At 45.3% G+C, this 25,829-nt stretch overlaps 1 long non-coding RNA gene and 1 pseudogene across 1 annotated transcript; one reads left to right on the top strand and one right to left on the bottom strand.

The window, feature by feature from the left end:
* The first annotated feature begins 1,748 nt into the window (after positions 1 to 1,748).
* On the top strand, positions 1,749 to 24,821 carry LOC140215291 (uncharacterized). The gene is made up of 2 exons (XR_011892248.1): positions 1,749 to 1,870; positions 24,359 to 24,821. It is a non-coding gene; the product is annotated as an uncharacterized lncRNA (long non-coding RNA).
* Positions 11,872 to 15,743, bottom strand: LOC126547909 (uncharacterized; annotated as a pseudogene).
* Positions 24,822 to 25,829: the final 1,008 nt, after the last annotated feature.

Genomic DNA, 25,829 nt, shown 5'->3' on the forward strand with positions numbered 1-25,829 from the left:
AATACGGCGTCAGGCGTCCTGCGTCCAGCGTCGACCATCGTTTTGGCAGACATGTCGAACCACGCATACCGAACCACGCAGGCCCTCCACGTAGCGCAAGGAAGTTACTGAACTAATGGAATTTCTCAAGGTAAAATATGCAGAGAAATCCTAAAGTATGACTTACACACAACCTACAGACATCAGATTGTAACTTGAATATAGGAGAAAACATAATGCTGTTACGCGGAAATTCAAAACAAAGACCTCTTTCGCAAATCTCGATAGCCACAAAGCGGCGCGCCCACTTCCTTGCAACAGCTCCAGATGGCGCTCGCCTAAGCCGCATCGCGGCACACGCAAGAGGCCTTGTTTCTACAACAGAGCTCGCCTTCATGCATAGCGTTCGCCGCTAGCGTTTCCCAGTAAACATTACGGTAACATAAGCTGCAGTTGCCGGGAAGCGTCAGACGCAGTCAGGGATCTTTGAATACTATTGCGTTCCACTCTTAAAGGCGAAGCTTAAGCGTCCTCCAAACTTTGATGAGCCAGCTAGATTTCCCTCTGAACAATTCGTCTCGTAGAACACTTTATGGTTAGCAGGTATAGGAATTATCACCGGTGACTTTAATTCAAAATTAAGGTGTTCCCTATTATATCGTCGTAATGGTATGACTCGGTGTAAACTAGGGATTGTTGTACAAAGGTACGTTTTCATTTCCAGGCGCCTTCTGTGATTAGGCCTCTCAGCAACACTGAAACATGTTTGAAGCGGGCGCAGCTGGTGTTCTGCCCCATTAATGCAGACAGAGAGAGAACAAGAAAATGCAGAGAGGAAAACCAGGTTTCACCTGGTTTGCTGCCCTATACACTGGGGATGGGGAAAGAAAAGGAAAGGAATAAGAAGTGATGAGGGCACACATGCACACAACAGCAGTCACCGTGGAATTAAAGGCAGTCGCAGATCCCAGTCGTCTTTAAAAAGTGCAGCAGGGGCTCTCTGTGCGGATCACAGTCGAGTCCATGGTCCCAATATAATTTCTTTTGTGAACGCTCGGCAGTGCAGTTGGCTTAAAGCAGCACGCAAAGACTCTCTTCTGTCATCGAAAGCAAGGCAGTAGATGCAACATATGCGCTATGCTGTCGTCGCAATCACATAAGCAGTGCGAGTCACTGTGAACCTTGCTGACGTGAAAACAATTGGAGTTAGTAAACGCAATGCCTAGTCACAGGCGACACAATAAGGTTGCATCAAATAGGGATGGACCAGGCGGCAATCGAAGGCCCAGTGAGAGGTCCGGGAAGTGCAGTCGCCAGTTGGCACATTCCTCTGAATCCCAACATTCTAATGCATTCACTCCATGCATTCACTCAATCTAATACTATCAAGGAAGACAACACTTCTGTAAGCGGCTTCGTTAAGATAAAGGTATGTTTCTTTATTTATCTTTTACCTCTTGCTCATTTACGCACATCATGAGCCACTTTTTTCTTTGTAGTGAAGGAATGAAATTCGCTCCGTGGTGCGTAGTATTTTTTGCCGTTCTCTTGGGAAAAAATGTTTGCATGGTTCTTTAATAGTTGTTGTTCTAAGCGTATTGTAGAGGTGCGTGCATTTGATCCGCGATTACCTCCCATTTCTCTAACTGCACCTGGATCAACAACGTTTCCAGACAGACAACAAGCTCTCCAGATGTTTAGACGCATGCCTAAGTCGTAATGCATTCTCTACGGCAGCCTTAGCTGAAGCAGCTTTCTTTGTCCCGGAGCCGTTTCAGCGAACAGAAAGGGGCGACTCTGAACAAGTTTCACTTTCGCTTTCACTTTCAGATCCAAGAAGATACAAGGACTTGGGGACAGAGGACGGCTATGGCCCTGCACACGTTTATTCGTAAGTCCTCAAAGCGCATGACGGGAATAGGCGAAGGTAGACTCGCACATTGCGATGGCCAGCTTTCCCGATATATGTTCATTCACATAGACTTAGGATCACGCGCATAACGCTGTTTTCACTTTTGCACTATATCTTCGTATGCGCCAACCATGGCTGACATTGTCGCGAACGGCAATGTGCTTCCAAGGGCTAAAACCCGCTATTATTTAGGGACACCTTAGGGCACACGGTATATAATGACAGTCACGAAAGGATCGCAACTGCTTAGTAGCTCATCTGTGGCTTAATTCTTTATTATCTTTTCGTAGCACAGCCCTAAGCGCTTTCTCATCTATTAGTTATGCTCAATAAGTAAGACTGAAAGAAACGAACGTTGTACTGCGCCAGCCCACATTCTTAAGCAATTAAGCGCCGCCAATAAACTATTGCAGTCGAAAATGAGCTGTGTCGTTTTTCTGGGCAGCTGTTCTTTGTCGTCATCTTTTTCATACTTCTGTGGTCCTCTTCGAGAAAAAGCTGCTGTGGGCGTTTCGATGTCATTCTAGGCGATATACAGTATACAATGGCCGCTCATGTTGAACACCGACTGGTATCTGTCGATCCGTAATCAAATGTCCGAATATTATTTTGCGAAACAACGGAAGAGTTATAAACGCATTACATTCGCGTCAGGAATGAGTACTATATCTATGCTGTCGGAGCGTGCATGTTCGTTCAATGGTTTGTGAGTATGTCCGTTATACTACCGGTCACCTGATTTCAATGCTTGCAGAATACACCCGGGAGACACAAAATTTTACGCTTTAATTGTAATGCGCGGATATAGAGAAAACGCCACGTCAGCAGAAATTTGCAGAGAAACTACAGTGCAGCGAGCGAAACGCCCGCCGTGATGGCTTTGTGAAAACGGCAGTACCCCAGGTCCCTGCTCATGCACGGCGGCTCACACTTTCCAACCACAGCAGAGAATGCTGAAGAAATAATATTAAAGAAAGAGTTTATGGCGTGCCGCAGGGTCGAATGATTCAGAATGGGTTCTTACATTATCGCCTTCTTTGGTTTTCTCCACCTGTTTTCTCTCTCTTCTTTCTTTCTATTTTTTTTTTTTTTTACGCTGCAGCTCACCTCGCAACCGCCAATCAGCTCTGTTGTGTTGCGCCAGACAAGGTGCCCACAAAGCCGCACGGAAGATGAATGCGCGCGCTGTGGCTTGAGACTAATTCGGAGAGAAAGCAAATCATCTACCACGAAGACTGCGTTGCATGTTCGGCTAATGGACACCTTGGTTCACTCGCTGTTATGTTGCTCTTTTTAGCTGCGATCTATAGTGTCTTACCAGTAGTGATGTTCGCGCACAGCGCAAGAACTTTCCGGCTTTCGCTTGTTTCGCTTTCCGGCTTTTGTTTTTGTTTTTTTCGTTTCTAACAGCATTCCTCTCCACAATTAAGTATGTGTGCTTGTTCTTTGTTTGAATGTTCTTAGACACAGCTCTGTGTCTGTGGTCTTTACTTCGTCCTGTCTGAAGCGTTGTTCGGTTACCTTCTAAGAATGCACCAATTAGCCCAGTTAAGCACACACTTGGTTGTCCTTGCATTTGAAATTTTATTTTGAAGGAGGGCGAAGTTAATTTGCCCTGGCATTGCCATCACTGTCCTGTCGGCTCAAATTCATTATCTTCAGAAGAGAGAGAGAGACAAAGAGGAGGAAAGACAGGGAGGTTAGCCAGTGTAAGTACCGGCTGGCTACCCTGTGCTGGGGAAAGGGGTAAAGGGAACAAAAGGAGAAAGAAGAAGAAGAGGAAGGTGGTTCTCATGAGAAATCACACGACGTTATTTCCAGACAGACAGACAGACAGACAGACAGACAGACAGACAGACAGACAGACAGACAGACAGACAGACAGACAGACAGACAGACAGACAGACAGACAGACAGACAGACGGACGGACGGACGGACGGACGGACGGAGAGACAGACAGACAGACAGACAGACAGACAGACAGACAGACAGACAGACAGACAGACAGACAGACAGACAGACAGACAGACAGACAGACGGACGGACGGACGGACGGACAAGCGGTACTTCCTAGGTAAATATCAGTAGCGAAATCGGTCATTTTGAAGGTTCTCTGAGTTGAGACGTAGCTTTATGGCACGCTTTATTAAAAAAGCGAACTTACGAAGTTCTGAAATGTTTTCCTTAGGTCATTCCAGAATCGGTTTGAATTTATTTCCTTGTCGTACGTGGAGAATACGCGAACAGGGATGCTTCCCAACTGAGTGATTGTTTTCACTCAGTCTCTCTCTCTCTCTCGCTTACACACACACACACACACACAAAAAAAAAAAAAAAGAAACCAGGCTGACTTGTCGCTGGGTGCACGGTATGGCCTTCACGAGTTGATGCACTCGAGCTACTGAAGGTAGCCGCCGCCTTTCGCCCAAAGATCGCTCATTAAACGCATACAGCCCGGACACAATGAACGCGTCTTCGTGTATAGTATACGCCCTTGAACAGCAGAGCTTGTCTCTTTAGCTAACAGAGGGATAGACAGAGAGAAGGTGAATGAAAAATAAAACCATCAGCTACAGCGATAACGTGAAAAGAAACCACGGTGGAAAAAAAAGAAGGAAAGGGAACGCCATAAGTGCGGTACGTAGTAACGGGGCTCGAGGTGAGGGCGAAGCCGCCAGGAGCAGTCAGTCGTGCATGGCCACATTTGGCGAGAGTGGGCGCAAATGCAGCTCATACACATAAAGCCTTCGGAGGGCCACACACTGCGATATACTAGATCAGCCGGACAGATCGATGCCTTATACCTCTGCGCCATATTAGGTCCTCCTCCGCCCAGCTCGGTGCGATAACGCGAGCATCGGTCGGGTCATTAGTCCGCCTGCCCCGCTACGCCACAGGCACCACCGACGCTTCTGTGCACGGCGGACACCGGTGGCCATCCTGCTTTCTTTCCAGCCCTCGCTTCAGTTTTAACAAGTTGGAGGTCTTTTTACTGCCGGAGCTACCTCGGACAAGGACGGTGGTGGGCGCGCGAGCCAAATCGTAATTCGCGGATTGGTCATGCACGTTAGCTCGCAACTCTCGAGTGTACAAAAGAACAAAAAAAGGAAAGGAAAGGAAAAAAACAAAACAAAATAAAAGGCAACCAAATTGAAAGAAAAACTTGAATAGGCTTGGAGAGGGAGCGATGACGCCGGCCAGGAGATCGTTCTTTTTTTTTTATCTTTCTGTCAGTGTTGTATCTTTTTTATAGCTCTGCTCTCTTATCTGCGAGAGTCTCCATGGACGGCGCATCGCCGTCGATTCTTCCTTCGCCGTCGAGGTGGTCCGACGTGACATTTATTTTGAGCCTTCCGCTTATGCGAATTATACACTGCGCGGAATGCCGCAATGCTATATAGTTGGAGGTGTGGTCTCCTTTTTGAGAGCTATACAACTGCAGGCCTTTGAGAAGGGCAGACTCTCGGCGCAATCACACTGATTTGAGGGGTGTTCAAACGCTTTATTCTCTATACCGGGTATTTCAGGGAACATTTTCATGAATTTTTAAAAATTGCCTGGGGCAGACAGCACAACTCTAGTCCAAGAGCTTGTCTACTCGAAGAGGCGGACATTTCTTGCACAAAAAATTGAAGTAGATAACTGACGACTTAACAAAAATTACTAATTTTTTTACTGACTGTCTTATGCCAAGTATTGCAATTTACTAATTCTAGCCGAGGAGTTCGAATTCTGGCACGAATTCTGGTTCGAATTGGAACGAATTCTATAGACGACACCAGTTTCGCGATAATTATTCCCGAATTTTGCAGAGCAATGCACGGGCGTTCCAGTTACTTTTCTGCTTAATTGCATAAAGCGGCGTTTCCTTAAGAAAGTAAGTGGAACGACAGTGCATTTGGTACTGAGAAGTTTGACGACACATATCTCGTAAATGGTGTCACTCACCCAATTCCTTTCAAGTGGATATGCCTTGCAGTCTCACCCGATAGAATTTTTAAATTGCAAGATGTGTCGTAAGGTAGTTAGTCAAAAACTTAATTAGTATCTTTTTTGTTAGTTAACCGATTATGTATTTCAATTTTTTGTGCAAGCAGCGCCCGCCCCTTCGAGTAGACCAGCTCATAGACTAGAAGTGTGCTATCTGCCACAGGCAATTAAAAATAAGAATTGAAAGTGTTCGCTCAAACACCCGGTATGTGAAGTATACGCGACATAAAGGATGACATAAGTATGTGATCGCAACTTTAATACCCGCGCACAGTGGGATTTGCACTGCTCATGATGAACAAAAAAGCTCAAGCATCAAATGGTGAATCCGCCCTCCGAACTGTCTATTTTCGGGGTTGTCACAGAGAGAGACAAGTTTTGTCCTCCACTGCAATCACGTCATATTCCGTTACTTTCAAGGGAGAACCAATTGTTTTGAAGAAAACATAGCGGAGATAACATCGTTTTTTGACAGGCAATATTGAATTGTGAAAGTGACTGATGAACGCATAATTACGTTACACAAGTTAGCATTTAAATTATTTACTGCAAAGCACGTATTTTAATTGCAGGACCGAAATCAGTCAGTGTGATAAAAAATCCTCTAACTAGAGCGTCTCGAAAAATTCGTCCCCATATTACCGATCTTGAAACTTGTTTTACGTAACTTTGTCCTACGAATGCGTAGCGAACGATTCATAGGAAAAATAGTAATTGTAGTGTTTCTCGCAAGCTTGTGGTGTGACTTGTTGACTCCGGAGAAGACATTCTAAGGACAATTTCTATTATCATCCCGCTCAAATATTCTGAATGTGAACAATGCGACGAAAAACGCCTCAGTAACCGCGAAATTAACTTTAACCATCAGTCGCTCGCCTAGCTCTTCGAGCCCCAAAAGTACAAAACCAGAGGAATCACAAAAATGTCTGAGCCTGGGGAGCGCAACGCGTGCTATTGCTATCGGGTCACAGAGACTTCATGCTGACACGATAAAGCTGTCACCGCGGGCTCCTTTGAAATTGTACTGGTTATACTGCGCATCAACATGGTGCGTATTTCGCTCACTGTGCGAATCCGTGAGGCACGTATAGCGTGTCTGCGATATTGCGCCTCGAGAGAGCCTGACAACAGCGGCGCACTCGCTAAAATTACATCCTTTGGGCACGACAGGCAGCGCGAACGCGTCGGTCGGCAGCGGCACCCGGAGGCAACAGCGGCGCATCTTTTTCCCCTATTTATTCTTCACGCGAAGGGCGGGCGCGACAAACGCGAAGCATGCGTTCCGGCTCGTGTGCCGGCCGTTTACGCACTTGGCGGACCCGTAATTGTAATCGAACCGGCTCGTGCCATCGCTGAGCCCGCCGGCCATGCAGTGGGCAAGATGCGACGGCTGTCGCGCGCCGAACCGCACGCCGCCGCTTGCACAGCTAGCTCGCCAGTAGTCGAGGAGCAGAAAGGCCTCAAAGTAAAGCGCTTTGCGGGCTTCTTAGTTAGTTTTCTTCTCCGATATTTTTCTCGTATTCTCTCAACAGGACCGCTCTTTGAAAACGGCAGAACGCAGCATAACGTGCTGGCCTAGGTCGGTCAGTTATCAGCTGTAACACAGCTGTGCGGAACAACACGTTCCTATATAGGCGTGCCTGCATGTTACCGAAATGACTCGTAGCCATAGCGATTCGCAGTTTCAATGACGCGGCGCACACGATACGCGCCTGTGAACGACAGAATTACTGATTGCGTGGGCCCTAGTGGCCTTCGTATACGTGTACGCGACCATGGAATAAGGAACGTTAATACTACGTGGTTTGGTCCAGGCAACACACAGTTATTAGCGCTCATGTCGACCATTCACTTCTGCTTGCGTTGTTCCTATTCTGGCACTAATGCCAGCGTGGGCCATCTCGCGAGAACGCAGTAAATGGTCAGCCAGCATTTTTGCGAGGACTGCTCGAGGAAAGGCATCTGTCCTTTTAAAAGGGTGACCGAGTCTAGCTGCCTCGTTCTAGCTTGAGTTACTAACGGGGCCATATGCAGTAAATGTAGTGCTAGCTATAGCGCACAGGGTATACAAAAGCGTCTATCGATTGTGACTACATGCTGATTCTTATGCGCCCAAAGAGCGCTCAATATATTGTACTGTCGAGATACATAAAGAACACCTCCTACAAGATTTTCCCTCGTAGTAAAGTTCATCTTACGGCGAATATTTAATGCAATAAACATTAACGTGTATCTTCAAGCTTTGACGAATAAAAAATCCTGAAGAACCCATCTAACGATGACTGTCGACGTTCATGTGATTAGCATTCAAGGAACGTGTGACACACCGGATTGCTGAAGGCACCTTTGTTTACAGTCTCCGCCGGCTATTCCTACATGTCCTTTGCGTCGGACTCGCGGACGCCGCAATGAAAGCTTCAATAAACGCGGCCTCCCACCCGCAGCCAGTTTCGTCCACCTGGCGCTGTAGAATGGAGGTTCAGCATAACCGACTTCGAACGAAAAACGGCACGATTGCACGGGCTTCCTTTTCGGGCGCAAAGCTTTATTTTTTATTGTAAGCTAGAAGAGCGCACGTTCTCACTTTTATTGGTAAATTTCATCATTAAGAGCGCGCGCGAGAGAGGAGACCCCTCCTTCCGCTGCATCATACGCGTTTCATGCACGACGCATTTCGGCCCGTCCATGTATGGACGCATTTGCTGCTTCAACGCTAGTCGCATTAATATCGACAGTCACCGGGAGATGGGTTCTGCCGGAATTTCTATCCACTGAGAATGATACTAAGTTTTTCACTGACTTACGCATAATTAATGTTTTCGTTAACGAAATCTTCGTCGATACGCTATCACTTCGTGGCAGTTCTGCTGTTGCCCTGCAGCAGACGAGTCCTCTTTTCGAAACGTTGACTATAGATCTGCGTACCTTGTTCAACAAATGTGAAATACTCTGTTGTTTTTTATTTATTTATTACAAATACCTACAGCGCCCGAGTTGGGCATTATCGTAGGGGGGTTAATTACAAACATAAAAGTCAACTTCGCGAACAACGGCATCATATCATCTGTGGTACGTATTAGAAATACAATAATCGTAATTATTAAAGAAAGACAACACATCCAATACTAACAACATCCGATTATAAGATTTGTTACACAATGCATAAAATGGCACACTGGAAATATTGTCTAAAACAGATTCACATAAAGTTCTCTATGGCAGATGAAAAAGTGGGTGCAGACACTATCTCATCCGGGAGCAAATTCCACTCTGCAATTGTTCGCGGAAAGAATGAAAACTTAAATACATTAATACGACTTTGGTAGGCCCTTATTTTCTTGGAATTGTCGCGTCTTTTAGACTGATAATGAGGTGGTTTTAAATATATGTTCTTATCGATTCCTGTGTTACCGCTGTTAAAATTGTGTAAAAGCTTTAACCTGATTATATTTCTGCGTGTGGACAACAACTTCCATCCTAGATTTTCCCTGATTTGCGAACCTCTAATTTTGTAGTCGTAGATGCCCGTGACGAATCTTGCAGCCCTTTTGTGAACACGCTCTAACTTATCTTCAAGAACTTTTGTGAAGGGGTCCCATGCTGCGCAAGCGTATTCTAACACCGGCCTAATATTTGTAAGATACAAAGCTTCCTTCAGTGGTTTTGGTGCATAGTTGAAGTTTCTGTGAAAAAGGTGCAAAAGGCGGCACGCTTTAGCGCTTGTTGCGTCAATGTGGGATGTCCAGTCTAATGCCGTAGTTAACGTGACGCCCAGGTATTTGACTTCTTCAACGCATTGTACTAAAACATTATTTATTAAGTATGAACTGGGCACCTTTTTCTTTTTGTTCGTAAATTCAACATGATAACACTTTGCTACGTTCAAATCCATTTTCCATTTAGCACACCAGGAACAAATTTTTTTGAGATCAGACTGCAACACACTCGTATGTTCGACACAAGACACAGGATGGTACACAACGCAATCATCCGCATACAGTCAGATATTTGAAACACAGCCTTCACTTAAGTCATTGATAAATACGAGGAACAGCAGCGGCCCAAGGACCGACCCTTGAGGCACACCTGATAAAACATTAACCGTTCTCGACGTCGCACCGTTCAGAACCACTTTTTGCTGCCGTTTATACAAATAATCTTTAATCCAACCGTAAAGTGAATCGGGGAGGCCAAGAAATGATAGTTCGTGCAAAAGTAAGTTATGCGGGACTACATCAAACGCCTTTCGAAAATCAATAAATATAGCATCAATCTCTGTACTATTGTTAAAGCCGAGTGCAACGTCATGTATGAATTCAGTAAGTTGAGTGGTACAGGATAATCCCATGCGAAATCCATGCTGGGTCGGGATGAAAAAAATTATGGTCCTGAAGATGCTCAATAAGACCAGAGTAAATAACATGTTCTAGTGTTTTACAACAGACTGATGTCAAAGACACCGGTCTGTAATTGCTTGCCAAATCACGACGACCACTTTTAAATATAGGAGTTACATTGGCCATTTTCCAGTCATTAGGTAATTGTTGAGAATTTATTGACTTGGTAAATAATTCAACCAAGATAGGAGCAATACTGTGGGAACAGCGTTTCAAGACGTGGTTTGATATACCATCCGGACCATGAGCAGAATGAGGAATAATATGGCACAACAGAGCCCTAATTCCAGCCTCATTTAAAACGATGTCATGCATTTGAGGTAATTGTTCGCGTAATTCAGGTATCGGAGTATGACGACATGCTGTGAAGACGGAGTGAAAATATTCGTTAAAGCAATCAGCCTTCTTTGTGTCATCAGTTAACATATCACTTTCATGCCGGAGAGCCGGAACGCCGACACTGTCTTTTCTGTTGCTTTTGACATATCGCCATAGCTCCTTAGGATTAGATCTTATTTTATCAGCTAGCGACGACAAGTATGTTATTTTTGCTGCCTTTAATTCTTGTTTCAAGTTTTTAGTTAGAGTTCTAAGCTTGTCATATAAGTTCTGACTTGGTGCTATCTTGAATGCCTTGTATACTCCGGCCTTCTTTCTTATTGACAGACGCAGTTCTTTGTTAATCCAAGGTTTATCCATTCTACGTCTAGATGATATCACTCTCGAGGGAATGTATTTAGCTACCAAAAACAGGATTTTGTCTCTGAACAGAGCCCATAATCTTTCTATGCTGTACTGACTGCTGTATTCCAGCAATACTGGCAGGAATAAGTGTAACTCTTCGTCTATGGCATTATAATTCCCCTGTTCATACATAAAAATCTTTCTCGGGCCATTCTTGCTAACCTGTAACTTCTTGCACACTATTGTTGCATTTACGACCTCATGATGACTTATTCCTGGTGCTGCCGTAACTGCTTCAACGTACTGTCCTTTGCTGAACCATAACGCGTTGGGAAATTTACAAACTGAGCAAGTTTATTGTTACGTGTTAGTTCAATGAAGGCCAAGTGAAGTGCCGAGGCGCTCGTCGCTACAGGATAGCGGTCACGCCATACAACGTCAGGCATGTTAAAATCGCCCCCAAGTAGGATATTTTCCGATGATAAGACCGACAGTGATCGTGCAAGGCTGTGAAATGGTTCTACGCTTGTTGAAGATGGTGGCCTGTAAAACGATCCCACCACAAGGCTGTTACCACCAGAAACCAATATTCTGCACCAAAAGCATTCTGAAGAAACATCACAGTATAACGGTACACTTCTGATTCCGTCATGTACAAGAATGAACACACCTCCTCCCTGGTGATTACGGTCTTTTCGATAAGCTATGTATTCGAATGGAAATACTGCGCAATCCGATATGCCAGGGTCGAGCCACGATTCTGTTCCGATGACAATATCTGTTTGTGAAATGCGCAGAAGGCTAGAGAATACGTCTGTTTTATTCTTCAGGCTCCTACAATTGATAACGAGGACGGACAGGCGATCCGCCGAGTTTCTTCTGAGCCACGGCGGCTCACGCTTCGTTTGCTATTGAATGTACTCCCTTACGGAATCCGTTGTATCATCGTAAACATAAGTCTTGCCCTCATAAGTCATCTTGTTGTACTTCAGCTTATATCTAGCTCCAGAGTTATGTTCTCGCGCATAAGCAATCAGTTTGCTTCTACATCGCCGAACCTGCTGGGAGTAGTCTTCACTCAGTGATATTCTGCTGCCTTTCAATTTCGAAGCCGAAGAAAGAAGACGCTGTTTGTCCTTGAATAGTCCAAACTTCACAATAAGGGGCCTTGGTTTATCGTTATTATGTTTCCCCATCCTGTGAGCTCTCTGAATTGTTGTCGGTTCAACAGTAATACCCAGTTTGGCTGAGCAGACAGATTCCGTTCCGATTCATCCCATGTTTCCTTCTCGTTCTCATCGTCTATGCCGAAAAACAGTAAATTATTCCTACGTGAACGATTTTCGAGTTCGTCCTGATTGATTAAGACGTTTCGCATAGCTTCTGAGAGCTGGTTATTCTGCGCTTGCACTTCTCTGTCCCCAAGCGCAGACAAAACAGATAAATCCTCAGCTAATTTCGCAACTTTTGACGTTAGATTCCCAATTTTGTCTTCGATTTGCTTGTGCTTAGTTCGCAGTGTTTCTAACTGTTTAATTATTTTGTCTTGACCTGCCAATATCTTTGGTAACAAACGTATTGCTTCCATTAGTTCACGCTCTTGCTTTTCCGACAGAGGGCCAGGGTTCTCTTCGACGTCACCAGCTAATAGTAATCTTATTCTAAACAAAAAATATAACGCACCGACAAGTTGTTTGGACTTGTTTAAAAAGTGCGATGTAATATTAATATGGTAATAAGTGCAAACTAAGGTTGATAGTAGAAGAAAGCATACGAACGATTTCATGACAAAGCATGGAATATTCTTGCTGACAAGCTGGAGAAAATACATCATATATGGCAGTCCCTGCCAAATACACATGTTCAAGAGAATAAATAAATAAATAAATAAATAAATAAATAAATAAATAAATAAATAAATAAGTAAATAAATAAATAAATAAATAAATAAATCGTGGAGTTGATTTGGCTACGAAGTTTACATGCAAGAAAAGAGCAATTTTTCTTGGAGCATTTCCTTAGTTCATTCTTTTCTTGTGCGGGGAATTCTGCATCGATGGAACAAAGTATTTCTTTGTTTCTTTTTTACGTTTGAATAAGGAAGAATCCGTCGCTGAGAAAAAATATAAGCAAACTACACTCCCACTGACATATACGTAATGCAAAACAATGACGGTTTGGTAGAGAATCGTTCTAATGAATCATTCAAGGGTTCTCCAGCGAACGGTTAATACTTTTGCCACGTGTTGCGAACTGATGCGGAGTGTAGCGCGAGAGGCTGTCGTTGTGGGCACCCAGTGAGCCAAGTTGTCTGTCAGGAAAGGTTCATTGAAGAGCGGTACATACCTGGTAGCACGTACGCGTGAGAACGTCCCACATTTTAAACTGCACTATTTTCGGGATCGGCGCACGAAAACGGCGAGATAGTCGCCAGATAGTCGTTACAGAATATTGGGTTGTTTCAAGAATGATTCGCCAAGAATGCTCCGAATTATAAGATGTTTCTCTTCGGAATAAGCTGCTTCATGACTCGGCAATGCCCACAGAGGTCTTTCTCACGTTTCTTATGCATCCCTCCGGTGTACTTGGAGAAGGTTGCTACCCCAAACAATACTCTGTGAAAGGCGCCAGTATCCATCCTACTGTACAGACAGGCACTAATCGTAATGCATGCTAGCCTGCGATGCATATGTGTGCTGCGGCGTGGATAGGTGTGCTTGAAAAGCGGTGAGAACACGTGCTTCTTTGTGATCCATACGTGCATCATCATCCCCTCCTAACCATGGGATGAATATGCCACTTGTCACATCCAGCATTCACCAACAAATATTTAACCAGGGCGATGTAGCAGCAATTGGAGGGGGAAAAAAAAGAAAAAAAAAACTGACGAAAAAGGAAAGAGGCAATTATGCGAACCAACGGGTTCCTCGCTTCGCAGAGATTAATGGAAAGCAAGAACCAAAACAAACAGGAGGGAAAACAGAACAGGACAAGAGAAATGAGTAAAGAAAACAACAAAAGTTGGAGAGGGGCGAAGGCAGCCAAACACGGGCAGCTATACCGATACGATCGCGGACAATCGATAAAGAAGCGAGTGCGCGGAGGAACGGAAGGGGATATCATCCGCAATTTCCCCGTGCACACATCGCTGCTCCCCTTCCACTCCTCCGCCCACCTGTGCTCTCTCGCTGGAGGGGACAGCGTGCGTGTCGTGTGCCCGAGCATCCGTGCCGCGGCGGCGCGGTAGGCCATCTGCCGTATGCCGCTGTCACGTGACTCGTCCTCGGCGGTACTTTGGGGCAGCAATAGCAGCGGGGCATTGCTAGAGGAACCGCGCTGAAGGGGGCGGCGGAGACGGGGGGGGGGGGGGGGGGCGGCAGGCGGTTACGCGGGGGCACCTTCGGGTCGCCGTTGCTTGTGTTTCTTTTCAAGTGCGCACCTGACGCGCGCACGCGCGCGCGCGCGGTCGCGCGTGCCTGGAGCTTTGGCGTCTGACCGTCGGCGGCGCCACTTACGTCGTCCAGCCAAAGTGGTCTGCCCCCGTACACTCGTATTATGGCCCGCCCCGTTTCTTTCTCCACCGTACAGCGCTTTTGCATGGGCTTCCGCTGCTGCTGCTGCTGCTGCTGCTGCTGCTGTTGACGGCGCCGACGTGTGAATGTACTTACGGCACATAGAGCGCTAAACATTTTTGAAAGGTACAGAGCACTTTTTTTTTTTTTGTCACTCGAATCGTCACTCTCCAAGCCGCGTTTTATATATTACTCATAGCTGTTTAGCCTAGCCCATAAGTGAAATGGAAGCATCAGGAAGTGCGTGCTTCGAACCTCCCCATCTGATTCCCTATGGCTAAGTCTATTTCTACGGGCTTTCCAGTATACCACTGAACTTCGACGTTGCACTGAAAGCAAGGTTTGGTGAATATACGTCAATACGTGGTTATGATTTCCCGAAAGAATATGCATTGTTGCCGTTTCTCTTGTATGTTACTTCCAGGGTGAGAGAATGAATTTTCTGAGGCTCGTGATCCGGTTCGGCTTTTTTCCGCTTCTACAAGCACACACATGCGTGTGTGCGCGCTCGTATATTGTCAATTCTCCTCCTCATCTTTCAGTCCCCTTCTCCAGTGCCGGGTAGCCAACCGGGCTCAGCTTGATTGCCATCTCCGCCTTTTCGTTATCACTTATCTCTCTGTCTCCGCTCCGAAATATGGCCCATCCGTGTTTTCTGCGACTGCAGCAGTGTAGCTCGAAACTGACTGCCTTTCGCTGTATCCGTTCGTGGTACATCCTTTCTGTCGCGCCACTGTTATCGCGCTGTCACAGCCACGTTGTCGTTGATGTGTTGTCGTCGCCATGCTATTTCCCAGTCTTCCAACCCCGCCGGTGAAGGGCCGAAATCATTCCCTCCGCCGGGACCAAACTCTTGCCACCCAGCGGCAGCGCGCAGATGGGAGCCGGGCGTGTTACGTCGCGCAACGTTCGCGCTTGACAGTCTGCACGGTGTTTTGTGTAACGCGCAGACTCTGAGAGTGGTGGGTGCATTTAGAACGCAGCGCAATGGTGTAGCGAAGGAAGACGAAGTTGTGCGCCTCGTGAGGAAGTTGTTCTTTCAATAAAAACACAAAAATTATATCATCCGCGCCTGGCTGGTCAATTCGCTCATTTTTCTCACGGGCTTTGTTTCGTTTGCTGGTCTTTAAAGGTCTATTCAGTTATTACATTTTTTGCCTGCGCCACTCGATTGTAATTGGCCGGTCCAGCCGGAAGGCATGCGCCATGGCTTGAGGTCCCCAGCACCATCATCTTTAGAAGGTGACGGCGTCCGTTGTCAGAGCCGGCTACTGTCGCAGCAAATGAGTCCAGAGCCGGGGTAATCGCTGAAGTCTGTAATTTCGCTTTCTTTATGCACATCATTGTCCTCGATTAAAGCTTCAAGTACAACTGCGCACTATATCGCAATATATTACTGAGAACGAAGCATGTTCGGCACGACCACGGCATTCACTTTTAATGAAAGTGAAAGTACAGAACGTAAAGTGCATGAGAACGTACCAGAAAGGGGCCCTGAAACACTTTTCCTTGAAACTGATGAACACGCTGGAATAATGTGCGCTGTACGTATTTCAAGGGATACATTTATGGGGATATATTGGAAAAGGGCCTATTCGGAACGGATGCATGTGTACATAGAGTGCAATGTTTTCTTATGCCTATTCTCCCTCAACGCAGTCTTTCATCTCAGCTGGGGCGGCACCGGTAAGTAGTGAGCACGCAATCTATGTGTGAAAGAATGCAGCAAAAAATTATGTAGCTCGCATGTACACGGCAGCACTGTGTACGGGTTGACAATTTCTTTTTCTTGCCGAGTTCAAAAAGTGCTTCTGTGCCCTTTGAAAGTACGAAAATATTTCCGGGAACCTCCATCGCGATGTATCTCGTAGCCCGCCATGTAACTGTAGGACGCGAATACTTTGAATTACACACGGCTACCATGCATGTGTAAATCCGTTCGACCGGACTAAGACAGATAGTATGCGAGTATACCTTTATTAAGTGATATAGGTATTGTGTGACAGAAAGTAAGACCCGTCCAATCGAACGAAACTTTCTTTTGACTTCTCTCTCTAATGGTGTGTGCAGATAACCTTATGACGTGTTCTATCGGCTTTCCGATGTGCGTGTTAGCACAATAGATTAATGAGGGTCATTAAGGTTATGATGCCGTCGCTAATTCAGAAAGTTGGTCTTATTGGCAGTTCCTTAAAGAATTCCCCCGCTTTAAGCAAATAGAAAGAAGGTTATTGCACGCTGCTACGCACACTAAACATCGAAAAATGAAATAAATAAGTTAACTACCATGATGCTGAACATTTTCACAAGGATTAATACAAGCGAATTCGTCAGAGCAAGACGGCGCTTTTCCCGCCTAGTAATGCTAACAGGGTTAACTTGGGGTTTATCACTACAACTTGCGAAGTATGGTACTGATTTAACTATATACGCTGGCGTAACTGGTTACGAAATTGCATGCAGTGTTGTGTGTGATTTTGTGGAAGCAGTCAGTATCATTCGCGACTTGCAACGCCAGTTTAAATATTCTAATTAGTGATACGCATAAAACACGGAACTTAAGCTGATTAATGTCAGGCATATCGAATGTAAGGGGAAGCTTTAGCTCGCGAGCTCCTATCTAAATACATCGGAACGCAGAAATCGTTTTTCTCGGCAACCATATTGTAAGCGATGTTAATTAGATTTGTTGTAATTAAAAGCAAAAGTTAAAATCTAGTGACTTCTTGAAAATTATAGAAGATCGCAAAACTTCAAAAAATTCAAGGATCAAGTTTACAACTGTCCAACTCGGGAATAAAAAAAAGCTATATCACAATTTTGTAAGCTGCAACTCACGCTACATCCAAAGCGGACAAAACTGATGTATTATAGACCGCCCTGTAGTACACCGTTAAATTGTGAGCAGGATCGACTGTTGCCAAACTTTTACAAACGTGGTAAAAATGTGACTTAAATTGTAAATTCATGTGTCAAATTTGTCCGCTTTCGATCGTCTAAAAGACTAAGTTTACAGAACTGCGACAGCAGTTTTTCGTGCAGATTTACAGATTTGTAAACTACGCGCTTTAATTTTTTCGAAACATACCACTTTCAGGAAATTTTTGTAAAAATTCTAGGTCCTGATATCAAATTCTGCTTTCTACCATTCTGAGAATTTAATTTTATGTCAAATGCAACAGATTTCATTTATATTGGTCATGCGGTTCTCTCAAAAATCATTTCTGCGTTTTACGTATATTTGAATGGGGAATTCGGAGTTCGCCACAAGCTAAAGCTTCCCCTTAACTTCTTTTCCCGTGCTAGCTGAAATATAGAGAATACAGTTTCGAGATTCGAATTCCAATCGACAAGGAAGGACTTATGAGCAGAAGAAGCCGAGTTGTACTTGAAGTAACCCTACCTATGTAATGCGCTGTAGTTTCTCTTGTTTGCGGTAATTATTGTAGCCTCGTAGCGTCTTGAGATCAAAACAATTCATCGAATAATAGCGTAAGTTAAATGGGAAGAAATTTCGGCAGAACCCATCACACGATGACTGTCGATGGTAATGCGTTTAACATTGAATCAGTGTAGTGACACAACATATTGCCACCGTCGAAACGAGCTGTGTGTGAGGCGTGCACTGCAGCGGAACTTCACTTTCGCGCTTCCTTCAGAACGCTCGGCGCCGTCTAGCGGCTCCGTCACAAAGCCTTCGTATAGCCTCCGAAACGCATGGCCTCCGAAACGCATGGCCTCTGAAACGCATGGCGCGTTCGCGCGTCCGAACGCTGGGAATTGTTCCTTCCTTTGCCGTTCACCCAGAGGCACACACACTGTGACCCAAGCTGGCGAGAGGCTCATCGAAGAACGGCACATACCCAGGGCCGGTATTTTGTAGCGATGCCTTTTCCGATTCTATGCTTCTTCAGGCTTTTCGCGCTTGGCCACTGGTCAGAGCGACGGTCTGCCGACATTATCAACGCGGTCAGGCGGCCGTGTGTGGTGGATGATAAGAATAGCATAGAATAAGGCATAAGGCATCGCTACAAAATAGCGGCCCTGCAGTGCATTCATGGCGCAGCTCTCTAAAGCGTTGGCGTGAAAGGCGTCCATTGAAAAGCGGCGCATGCCCGATGCATTTGTGGCGAAGCCTGCTAAGGCGTCGGTTTGATGTCCTTGTGGAAACCGTGTGACGTGGGTTCAATTCCGCCCGGCATCGGATAAACTTCAAACATATTTTTCGTAATTGTGTGTGGCCTACACCTACTGGTACATACCCAGTGCTCCAAGTCCGCGTCAAAGAGCTTCATTGAATTGCGGAACATATCCAGTCCCGCATCTATGGTGACCCTTGTCGGCGGCAAAGTGGTTCGTTGAAGACCGTTGTATATGTACACATTGCCGCATATACTCAGTGACTCTATAGTTGGTCCGACGGTTGGTCTTTGATCCTGTTCCCTGAGAACAAAGGCCCGATGCCTTAGCCATTTGACCAGGGACTACACAGTGACCCAGGTAGGCTGGAAAACAGCTAGATAGAAGCATACATAGATACTAACATCGTTCGTCCTCGGAAAGTGCGAAGAATGGTAACGCATTAAAAGTTTGTGAGCGTAATGGCAAAACTGACTTGGATAGATAGATCAAACTCACTGACTGACTGAGTCATATTAATGCATGTGCAAGAGGTTGTCTTTAGATCTACAACAAGCGCTGTCTTTCTTTGGCACTACTAATAACTTTTCAACACTACAATCACATGCATAATGATTATTGCTTGAAATATAGTGCTTCACAAGCGCAGTTCGTCAAATAGCTTGCGGAATCCGTGTCTCCATCTCTTTAGGATACTGCAGGTACATAGTTTTCTGCACCAAACACTACCTATCTCGTTCTACGACCACAGTCCTGTGTTCCTGTTGTTGCGTCGAAATTTCCCATGTCCACACGCCAAGGTCGTCAAAGTGATGCAGGCACCTTAGTACGTTACACGGCAAGCCGAAAATCGGCTCACTCGCGCCGTTAATCAGATGTTGGTGCGGGTTCTTACAGAAATTGAATACAGGCGGGGTTTGCCCGCCTCGCTCACCCCGTACAAGGACGCGCACGCTCGCAACGTATCGAACTTCGCGCCCGCCCTGGAAGCGCGAGCTCGCGTGCGCGTATATCTGGCACACAGCCCGCGCCAGGCTCCGCCTCGGCGTGTGCGTTGCCCGCGATCCTCACTCCTGGCCAACCTGCTGCTGAATCGCTAATCTCACTCCCTCTCCCTAAATACCCCGCCAGAGTGCCCGGTGCGCGTCTCAATTTCCAAACTTTTGGCACGCGAGTTCGAAGAAACGGGAGGATATGCGATGGGTGCGCATTGCGCAATGATCGCCGCATGCGCAGGCCTCGCTCACCTGTTACTCGTCGGCGCTGTTTTGCGTGCTTTGGAGGGGAAGGGGGGCTCCCGGTTGATTCATTGCCGCTCGATTGCGCAGATATACAGTTTCCTCGCATCTCGCACGTAGTGTCTACTACTACAGACACTCGGCGATGCCCTCTCCCAAGGGCAGCGCGGCGACGGCAGCAACACGCATAGATCGCTGCGTGCTTGGAGTGCGCCCAAGCGACGCGCTTGGTGATAAAACGTGAGCCCACTTCGACAGGTTGCTGTTGGCTCGCCAACGGGAACGCTCAGGTGGCGCGCGCGCACAACGCGTTGCGCTATCGAAGACCGCGCACTAATGGCGAGAAACGCCTCGAGGCTCGCTAGCGCGCGTGCCGAAGGCGGGCGACCATTGTTGTGTAGGGGATAAAACGATAAGACAACCGAAGTGCGTCTTTTTTGTTTAACGGTCCTATAGTTACCGCTCTTTCATGGCATTATAATCGAACACCCTGCCTCTTGAAGGCGGCGTAGTGTTCCGGTTTAATTAATTCTGGTCGCTTCGGATTCTTTTAGCGTGCGTCGAAATCTCAGCGAACCGGAGATCTGTCCTTTCGCGGAGACCGGAATATGGCCTTTGGTACGGGGAGCCGAGTCCGAAATTATGCCATAGCCATTGCCTTTATGGCATAGCCACTAACCAACCGCAGTTCATTTCTTTCGTTATCATTAAGTGTCAGTGTATGGAGCATAGAATGAGACAAAATAGTTAGCAATTACAGGTCGATATCTTCAACAGGTATTGTCTGCAATGTATTAGAGCATGTCTTGTGCACCCCACTATTATGAAACATATCAATAACCAAAACCTCCTTATTCCAAAACATCACCGGTTTCAGGCAAGGACTTGCCTGCACAACTCAATCAAGAGAGTTTGTTCATGAAGTATGTTGTACACTGGACATGTACGTCGATTTAATTAAAGCGAATACACTTGAGGTGTTAAGTTTTTTACGTCCAAATGCAACGATTTTCCCTCAAGAAGCGCGTGGTCCTCTACAAAAGAGCTACGTTAAGCCAACCTTAGAGTATATATGTTCACTGTATGGGATCCACCTACGGACAACGACCGGGACAAAATTAAGAAGCCAGAAATTGTAGCGTCGTATATATATTGCCAGAAATTTGATATTACCGCTACCATTAGTAGTACAAATTTTATATTAGTATTGCCGCTACAAAACAAGTATTACAATAGAGCTTCTATATAAAAGAAGAAGACAAGCTTTAGAGTAGAAGCTTTTTTTTCTCATAACATTCTAAATTATGCTCAAATTGAAATAGAACGTAATAAGTACATTTCCCAACTGGATTATACATGCAAACGAACAGATTATTAGTTCAACGTGAGAAAATATATTTGCAGGACACATCTTTTCAAAAGTGCTATTTTTCTCAATATCATTTCTGAGTGGAATCGACTGCCTACTATATAGAGTTGTTAGCTTACTTGATGATAAAGCCCTTGCAGCGGCTCTTTAATTTTTTTACCTGCTGGCTCCGACTGTGGATGATTTTTTCTTTTTTTCAATATGTGTATGTCACTGCTGTTTACATTGGAACAACGTCCTTGTATGGTTGTGTGATGCCATTCTGGTTTCACTATAGAGCTCCAAAGGCGATCCTTTAAAATTTTACATTGGTAATACGCATTAATATTCTTATGTATCACTTTAAGTTTTGTTTCTGTTTTTGCTGTAAAACGTGTTCTCTATGTACTGCTATGTTTGTTCACTTTATTCTGTATAACCACTCCCTGTAATGCTTAAATGGCGCTGTAGGCAAGAGGGTAGATAAAAAAAATGCTCCAGTGTCGATACTTGTGTTGGTCGCGATTTGTGTGCACTGATGTGCGTTAGGGTCCAGTATATTTATTTTGCTTGTTCTTTATTTTCTACTTTAAAATGTTTTAATGTTCTTTTTGGTTAGGAGGAGTGCCGTGTACTGAAAGTAAGCCATTCGGATGGCTGGCACTAGCACCTTATTATTTTTCCATCCCATAGTAAACAGAAACAACGTGCATAGATACTATAACACGATGGTGTTCACTTAAAAACTTCTGGCGTTTCTTTCTGTGCTCCAAGGACCAGTAAACAAGCGTCTCGTTAGTGTGTACTGCTCCTGCGTAATAGACAATGGTTCTGAATATCACCTGAAAAAGAAACTACTTTTATATGAGATGGCCGTCTCATTGGTTCTTGCCAAGCTGTATCCGAGCAACAACACGCTTTATATGAGCTTCACGTGCTCGATGTCATGAAGAAAGCCTGACTGTTGCGTCCTACAGCGGTTGGTACGGGGATTTCAAATTAACAGAAAGGAGGATTATAGGAGGGACATTTGTTCCCATTGCTTTACTTCCCTCTCTCCTCCCCGGCCCCTCTACTCTCTTAAAGGGTGAATCAAGTTCATTCATTCATTCATACCAATGCTTTGAACATAATGTCGTGAATGTTGAGTTCACGACGATTTTCACAGTTCTTGAAAAACATTGCTTCAAGATTGACCTGTCACCGGTGCAAGAACAGTACGAGTTCGTATACCTATATTCAAGGAACGCAATGCCACTGATTTAGTGACTTCCCCGATCAGGCTTTGTCAGCGTGAGGGTGATTTCGTTCGTGTGGGTCATTTAGCGGGAGGTATGTAAGTGAAACATAAGCTGAGGGGCGATAAACGGTTCGAGGAATGGAAGCCAGTATGCTCAGGGGAGGGACAAAGCGAGTTGAACAACCTGAACGTTGAAGAAAGAATAAGGGACTACGTTATTCATGAACGGGAACAAAGAAAACCGAGGAGCCCGATTTTGATTAGTCATATAAGACGCCAACAAACAAGGACACCATGGACAACATAGGGGAAATTACATGTACTCATTAATTGAATTAAAGAAATAATAAATTAATGGAAATGAAAGTGGATGAAAAGACAACTTGCCGCATTTGGGGCACGAGGCCACGACTTCGCATTCCACGTTCGATGCTCTTACCAATTGAGCTACCGCGGCGCCGTATTTCTGTCCACTTTCTGGGGTATTTGTGTTTTACTACTAGAACTAAGCCTGGAAGTGTCAGCCAGCGCCACACCTCACACACAGCGTTGACGGCGGATGTGGAACATCCTTTTTTGTCGCAGGCGTCAAGAGTACGTGACTTTTTGGTTCAAGGCAACTGGTTAATAAGGTTACATGTGGAAAGACATAGACCAGAGAGATTATTTACATGGTCTTTACGCTGGAGGCAGACCACTGCAGGCAGACACTCGCTCACACCAAAAGCCCAGACACTTCATCGTCGTTCTCGCGGCGGCTCGTCTCATGGCCTCGTAATAGTAAACCCACACATGTTACCTGAATGCATCAACGGTGCCGGATTCGAGACCTCGCTGCGCAATGAACCCGTGACGCCTGCGACATACACATGATGCCTGTGACAAAAAAGGATGTTCCACGTCCACCGTCAAGGCCGTGAGGTATGGCGCTGGCTAACACTCCCAGGTTTAGTTCTAGGGGATAAACATAAATACTCCATGAAAAACTGCGCCACAGTAGCTCAATTGGTAAGAGCATCGCACGCGTAATGCGAAGTCGTGGGCTCGTGCCACACATGCAGCCAGTTGTTTTTTCATCCACTTTCATTTCCATTAATTTATCATTTCTTTAATTCAAATAATGAGTAAGTGTAATTTCTCCTATGCAGTCCTTGGTGTCCTTATTTGTTAGCTTCTTGCGATACGTTATTGATGGCAGTTTGTACCGACTAAATATTATCGTGTCCAGTATATGCGCTGTCCCTTATCTATATTCATCTTACGGCATTGGGAATTTGTCTAGGCTTTGTGGCACAGATAACAGTATCGAAAAAATGACGAATAATGGGTATTGTGACAGCATTATTGTGCTTCGTTGTGGTCTGTACTGTACACCGCAAAAAAAAAAAAAAAGGCCAATCTCCGAATTAAGTAACAAATGTGAGTAACAGCGAAGCGACCGTTTATGTGTGCCTCGGAGCTCGCAGAAGAGTTCAGAAGCAGAAACGACGGTCATATTTTGCTTTGAGCATGAGCAGGTTAGTGCGCGCTTGATCTTAATCTCGACCAAATTACACACGGTCGCCAATTAAATAAAAAAGAAACTGCGACCGTTAACTAAATGCGAAGGAAATTGGAAGCAATGTAATGAATTGGGGCGAGAACATATGCACTTTCTTGTATTTTTGAATGCTGTGCAAGCTAATTGTGGGCATTAGAGCCTTCTCTCATAGCACGCGCACACACACATGCGCGCGCAGTGCGTACGTATACAGATACAAACTGGGGGTCGCAACTCCAGTGATCACGATTCCATAGTGTTTCTCTGCTGTGATCGGTGGCAAAATAGATGGTATTTCTTTTTTCTTTGCCCTCCAGATTCCTGCTATGAAACACGAACAGTCTGCGGACGGACAAGAGTGCGACTCAGCTGGAAAGCACGATAGCCTGGAACACACCACTGTGTTGTCTATCATTCGCCCCTTGGCAATCGCGGTGAAATGGAATCGTGCTGGGCTGGATAGCCGTGGGCCGTGCACCGACTTTCGCTCACTGACTCTCTGACAACTTGTTCTGAATTAGACGGTGGCTGTGGCCATACTGCCTATCACGAACAAAAGAAGGTGGGGTGGCGGTTTTGTAGGCGAGTTAGAGATTACAGCGCTTAACGTCCCGAGACAACTGAATTCTGGTGTTTTATGGGCCGAAACCACAATGTAATCATGAGGCACGCCGTGTAGTGGGCGACTCCGCATTATTTTAGACGACGAGGGGATCTTTAATGTGGCCTCAGTGCACGCGACATGGGCGTTTTTTTTTTTTTTTTTTTGCATTTCACCCACATCTAAATGCTGCCGCCGCGGCCGGGATTTTATCCCGCGACCTCGTGGTTAGCAGCGCAACACCAGAGCCGCTAATTAAGCCACCGCGGCGGGTAACGTCCCGAAACAGCGCCGTAATGGACGCTGTAATGGAAGAGGGCTTAAGAGGAAGCTTAAGCTCGGGCCCAACTCCGACGCAGCCTATTCAAATACATGTAAAACGCAAAAACGCTTTTATGAGATAACCCCTGGACCGATTTTGATGAACTTTGTTGCATTTGAAAGAGAAAGTTCAGTTCTAGTGACTGTTGGAAGCGGAATTTCGATTTAGGGCTTGAATTTTCTTAAAATGATTTTCAAATATTTGACCGTTTGAAAAAAATAGAAGAACGAAGTTTACAAATTCATAGCTCTGCATCAAGAACTGATATCGCGGTTCTGTAAACGGCATCCATTAGATCATTCAGAGCGGACAAATTCATTATGTCATTTTACATCTTACGTGAATTTGTTACGTTGGTTACAACGGTTTTGCGAAAGCTATATTTCCCTATAATTAAATTATTTTATATTCATGTGTAACATATCAATTTTGTCCGCTTTAGATGTACTATTAGATGCAATTCACAGAATTGTATTATCATTTTTAGTGGTTGAGTTACAGAGTTGTAAACTTGATAGTTTGGTTTTCTGAAAACTTGCGATTTTTGCCAAATTTTTATAAAAATTTGACGACCTAAATCGAAAATTCGAAACCAACAGTCACTAGACTTTAAACTTTTCTTTTAAATACAGCAAACTCCGTCAAATTTGGTGCAGTGGTTGCCGAGAAAAACGAATTCTCCTTTTACATGTATTTAGATAGGAGCACCCGAGCTAAAGCTTCCTCTTAAGGTTAATTTTCTCTACTTCGGTTTATCTACACCCAAAGCACCGCACACGAACGCGCGTTTTGGATTCTGCCCCGATCGGAATGCGGCCACCGTGACCGGAAATCGCACCGGCGTCGTCTTGCTTAGCAGCGCAAC

Source organism: Dermacentor andersoni, chromosome 1 (genome assembly GCF_023375885.2).
Source record: "Dermacentor andersoni chromosome 1, qqDerAnde1_hic_scaffold, whole genome shotgun sequence".
NCBI lineage: Eukaryota > Metazoa > Arthropoda > Arachnida > Ixodida > Ixodidae > Dermacentor > Dermacentor andersoni.